Raw genomic sequence first — 6000 nt, 5'->3', positions numbered from 1 at the left:
CAAATGGTGGCAAGGTTCTACAGTAGGGATGAGGTGTTGCAGTCGTTGAGGGTCTTTAGGGTAGCTTGAGTCTGAATACTTTCTAAGATAAAATTGATAGGGGCTCTACCTGCTGCTTTATTGTGTGTTGGCATCCACTTAGTTCCCTGGATGCTAGGGATAGGTTGTGTGCTTCAGTGCCAGGTTGGTAGCTAGCCAGCCCCAGTCGTTTGTACAGTGTGATCTTGCAAGTCTGCTATGATTCTTCATGCTGCTAGAGGCCTCTTTAGGGAGAGAGCACACCGTATTCTCATGTTACAGAAGGCGCTGGTAGGAGGGACTGAGGAGATGCTTCTTAATATACACCTTCCTTTCTGTTGTGCCATCCTTATACTAGAGCTTTCCATCAGCATATGTGGGTACCTTTCTTGTTCTAGCGCCTTAACCCGGATCTGCCAGCTGGCAAATGGATATATTTCTGCTAGTATTATTTTGGAAAGAGTGCAGTTTTTCCAGGTGGCTGATGTTGATTTTTCGATGTGTTGCCTATCATGGATTTGAATTGTAGTTGTGTCAGATGTCTGCTGTATAATGCGCCAACTCTGGGATATGTTGCAGTACTTACAAGTTGTTTGAACTGTTGACAATCTCTATACTTCCATGTGAGGTGTATTCTAGCATAAAAACTGTGGTGTTTTCCGAGTGACAGTTTGTGGGATCTCTGGTGTGGACTTTTCTAGAATGTTCTAGTTAGGGTAGTTGAGTTGGTGCGTACATTTGGGGAAATGTACCCCATGATGCAATGTCTGTTGTAGTCTGTGTACTTGCCTCTGTAGCTTGCGAAGTGCGTAGTGTTGCAAGTTGTTCAGGCGGTCATAATGACATGCGCTTGCTGCCATGTTTTCTTGGGAAGTTGGAGTTACGGGAAGCTTGTTCCCTGATGGTGAGTGAGCTGGACCTGTCACTTCCGCTGTGTATACTAGGGAGTATGGGGCTGCAGGAAGCCTAGTTTCTGGTAATGAGTAAGCTGGGTCAGTTAGTCCTGCACATGCCGAGGTGGTTGGTCTTGAATTTTGCTTGTGTGCAAATGAGATGTGTGCTTCAACGATGTCACATGGGTTATTGGCTGGCAAGTTATTCAGAAAGATTGGGAAGGGCTTCTGCACTGTTTTTGTAACCAAATGAGAAGTGGGATATGGGTCTGCTTACGTTGCTACAAGAGGCTCTTTTCGGGGAGACTGTGTAAGTGCGGGACAAATTGAACAGCGGAAATACAGGTTTTGAGTGCTTCTTCAGGCGCTTCTTTGTTCTGCCAGAAAATGGTTTGTCATTAACTGTGGTGTCCACTTTGTTGCCCGTGGCTGCTGAGGCCCCTGGATTTAATTGAGTGGGGGTTATGCGGTTTTTTCAAACTTTGGTTGCATTTCTTTAGTGAGACAAGTTGCAAAGAGGTAGGAGGAGTATCAGTATTACCGTAGGTAATGGGTTTGAGTGTCCCATCTGGGATGACCTGCGGATTGTTCTTGCATTGCTCATGCAATGGCGGTTGACTTGGCTTAGGTGAGTTTGGAAGTATCTCCCCAAGTTTCAACTTGGCGACTAGTGACGCAAAAAACTCCGGAACTGTGCTGAGTTTCTCCCTGATTGTGAGGCATGAACAGTTATCACCTTGAGAGCCACATTCAGCACCTAGTTTGGCAGCTAGTTTGTCAATTTTTTCCTCCATCTCAGTTACTACAGTGGTAATGGTGTTCATGGTATCCATCCGGAGCACCAGCTTGTGTGACTGCCACGTCAGCGTGTTAATAGCGTCGGCCAATGTTGTATTTATTGATGCTAGAAGTGAGTCTCCTCTAGGGTCAGCTAGATTGAGACATACATTCCAGTGCCAGCATTTCCTGGAAGGTGGAGTTGTACACCAAATAGCCAATAGCACGAGGTGAGAGACATATCCTTCTTAGGGTAGATCTAAAGCCCCCTCTACATATTTTTTAAATGGTAATAATACATATTGCTAATAGCTGGGCCTGCAGCTTGTCCTAAAAATGCAAGTGCATAAACTAAACACCCGTGGAGGCGGAGTATGACGTCTTCTTTTGCACAGGTGATTAACTCCTTCTGTCCTTGAAGAAATGCCTAGAGCTCCTCGAGTCACAGAAACGCCATGACGAGATACTAATAAGCTGCTCTTTAGTGTGGTGAATTGGGTTTGCTACAGACCATGCCTCTTGACACTGTAAAAAGCACACGCTGCATATCCTTTCCTTAAAGAAGGTGAGTCTGCGATTGGACACAGCCTCTCCTGAGCCTCTAGGCACCAAAAGATCTGAATCAGGGAGATCCACTGATGAGACAACAAGCCCTACTGATGAGCTGTTTGTGCACCTGAACTGGATATTTCATTTATTCGAACCCTGGTTGAGGTTCTTTTCTAGTTAGGTGCTGAAACTAGAACTGAGTTACAAGGCTTGAGGCAGAGCGACAGATCAGCAGACAGACGGATTGATGCTTTGGTAAAGGAATGATGAGTGGAGAATTAGGGTCTGATTCACAGAACTAACTTAAGACAAAATCCTAAACTTACTACCATTTTGGTATTTACAGAAGGCATTTACTCATTTTGGTGTTCACAGAAGGCACTTAATCTTTTCGGTATTCACAGAAGTTAGGAGTCCTAAGCTTAGGACTCCTAAATGCCTTCTGTGAATAATGAAAGTGTTAAAGTTAGGAATTTTCTCAGTTTAAGAGTAGTAAAGGTAGGACTCCTAACTTTAGGACCCCTAAATGCCTTATGTGAATACCGAAAGTCTTAAAGTTAGGATTTTTCTCAGTTTAGGAATAGTAAAGTTAGGACTCCTAACTTTAGGAGTCCCCACCCCCATGCTAAGTGTTTTTTTTTATCTATTTGGCAGTAGTTTGCGTTCAGGCCCCCGTAACCTTTTGTCCACATAAGGTGTCCTTGTCAATTTTGTGTCCTTTTTTCCCCAACATCCTGAGTATTCTAAAGGTACCCACGGTTTGTGGATTTCACTGGAGGAGCCCGAGAAATTAGCCAAAATACAGCTAAATTGTCTGGTTTTTTTTAAAGTGCTGCAGAAGAAAGCAGCTGTTTTTTTCCCTGCAAATGGCATCAACGAAGGGTTTGAGGTGCTAAAACACCATCTTCCCAGCTTTCAGGAACAGGGAGTTGTTTGTCAGAAAACCGACATTTTCTACACAGTTTTGGCATTTTACTGGGACATGGCCTAATTTTCTTATTTTTTGTGCATTCAACCTTCTTCTAGTTAGTGGTAGAAATGGGTGTGAAACCAATAATGGATCTCAGATCTAAAAAGTAAATAAAATTCTGAATTCAGCTAGAAGTAATTTGGATGGATCCTTCAAGGTTTTCCTATAGAAAGTAACAATTGAAATAAAAACATATTAGCATTTGTTGGAAAAAAACAGCCCTTTGTGCCTATGTTTTAACCTGAACTTCTTCTAAGTCAGACAGATTCCTAAAAGCAATATACTGTTGGACCCTTATGGTTGTTGGGATATATACGACTTGGATAAGACTCGGGGGTTCACCAAGTACCCAAGGTACCCAGAGCTGATAACTGAGCTGCACCTTGCAATGGCTTTTCATTGTGTTTCAGGAATACCTCAGTTCATTAGGTAAAATATAAAAAGTGAAAAATAGGAATCAAGGAAACCTATGTATTTCTAAAATGGGAACAACATATGGAGTTTAGAAGCGGGGGTTATCTGCACATCTCTTAAATTTTGGGTAACTCATAAAAGCATGTGGCTCTCTCCAGGTTCTGTTATCTAGAATCACTTGCAAACCTTAAACTTTGTAAACAAAAACATATTTACCTCATATTTCTGTGATGGAAAATTCTGGTATCTGCAGTGAGCCACAAACTTTCACCCAGACAGCATTTCCCCAGGTCTTCCGATAAAAATGATACCTCGCTTGTGTGTATAGGCCAAGTAACCCTGACAGGGAAGGGCTCAATACCATTTGTGGAGACATCAAAATTATCTATCACAAATTGCCCTGGTTTTTTAAGGGGGGGGGTTACCTCTGTTTTTGGTTCCGGGTCAGCTGGCATCAGGTGACACCAACCAAACCCAGACTTTCCGAAAACTAGACACCCCGGGGAGTCTAGGGATGTGTGACTTATGTGGAACTCTCGATGTTTTCTTACCCAAAATCCCCTGTAAACCTCAGATTTAGCTAAAAAAAAATCAAAATGTTCTTACATTTCTGTGAGTGATCAGCGCACTTGCGCAGATCTATCACCCAGCGTTCCCCTTGATCTCCCGAGAAATATGATACCTAACTTGTGTGGCTGTCCAATGCAGAATCAGCCTCAAAACATATATAAAAAAATATAGTGCATAGAACTCTCTGTGCTATACCCTAAATCCCTATATTTTTTGCCCTTACCAGTCACAGGCTCTTGGCCCACCCACACAAGTGAGTTATCATTTTACTCAGGAGACAGAGTGGAACACTAGAGTGTTCGGAAATTTGTCCCAGTTGAAAAGTGTTAAGCATTTTTTTTTACCTTTATACAAACCAAGACGACATTATAAACAACTGAATAACCTGATTAAAAAAAGATTTTAACATTAAAAATGTCTTCTAGTTTTTTTGTACTTACACTACTGACAACTTCTTCCTGCCTGTTCTCATGCTTGTTTGTTATAAAAATAAATTATATGGGGGAGCGGGACATAAATAACGGGGGAGTCGAGTTTGTAAAACTGTAATTTAATTAGAACACGAGCAGCGGACGCCGACGGACACTCGGGGAGAATCAACAGATGCCAGATTCTGAGGGCAGACTGATTAGGTGGTGCGCTGATGCAAAAAGGTGGTGGTGAGTGACGAATGCTGCTCAGGTGGTGCCACTATATGGTGTGGATTGGAGGTACGTTGTGGAGTTGTGGAGTTGAAATATGTAGTTTGGTGTGTAATTATGTGTTGTGTACTGGAATTGTGTGGGGTTGAATTGTGTGGCCTGGTACTGTGGTGTTGAGTGAAATTATGCTTAGTGAAATTATGTCATGGTGTGGAGTGCATTTATGTTGATTGGTGGTATGTGGCATAGAGTGCATTTATGTGGAGTGTATTTATGTTGCATTGAGTAGACTACATTTATGTGGCGTGTAATTATGTGGCACTGAGTGGTATTATGTGGAGTGTGTTATGTTGCATTGAGTAGAGTAATTATGTGGCATGCAATTATGTGTCACTGAGTGGTATTAAGTTAGGTATATTTATGATGCATTGAGTAGACTGCAATTATGTGGCGTGCAATTATGTGCCACTGAGTGATATGTGGAGCGTATTTATTTTGCATTGAGTAGTGTCATTATGTAGCATGTAATTATATGGTACTGAGTGGTATGTGGGGTGTATTTATGTTGCATTGAGTTACATTCTTTCACCCTTGTCCTTTAACTTGTCACTTCTATGTACTTTCCCAGGCTCACAGCACGGACATCGTAACTTGGCACCATTCTACTTTTCAGGCCAACTGGACTCGACAGTGGTTTGGTATAGGTTAATTGGCGCCTCTTAGAAGATAACACAATGTGATTAGTGCTAATTTATTAGACGAATGAACGGAGGACCGATAGAGACCTTAATAAGCGAAGACTACAGGCGAAAGGTGAGCAAATCGCAAGGGTACTGGAATAATGTCAAAAGCAAGAGAGCAATGCGGATATAATTTCTTAAGGGCAATGCGGATATAATTTCTTAAAAGTTACTGAGAATCCTTATACAACGGACCCATACTTACGTACAGATAGCTTTCCCACTAATACCTTTCTAGACTTGGCTCTATTCACACTGGCATAATAAGTTTAACTATATACAGATAGCACGGACGTATTACGAGGCCATAGTAGTAGGATAATTGCAGTTTGTTTTAAAAAATACTCTTGGGCATAGTATGATAGATATGTCTAGCAAAGGAACTCAAGAGTTGGGCAATACATACAATGCTTTTTGCTTAAAATAGG

Source organism: Lissotriton vulgaris, chromosome 2_2 (assembly GCF_964263255.1).
Source record: "Lissotriton vulgaris chromosome 2_2, aLisVul1.2, whole genome shotgun sequence".
NCBI lineage: Eukaryota > Metazoa > Chordata > Amphibia > Caudata > Salamandridae > Lissotriton > Lissotriton vulgaris.
Note: the sequence above shows the minus strand (reverse complement) of the source record.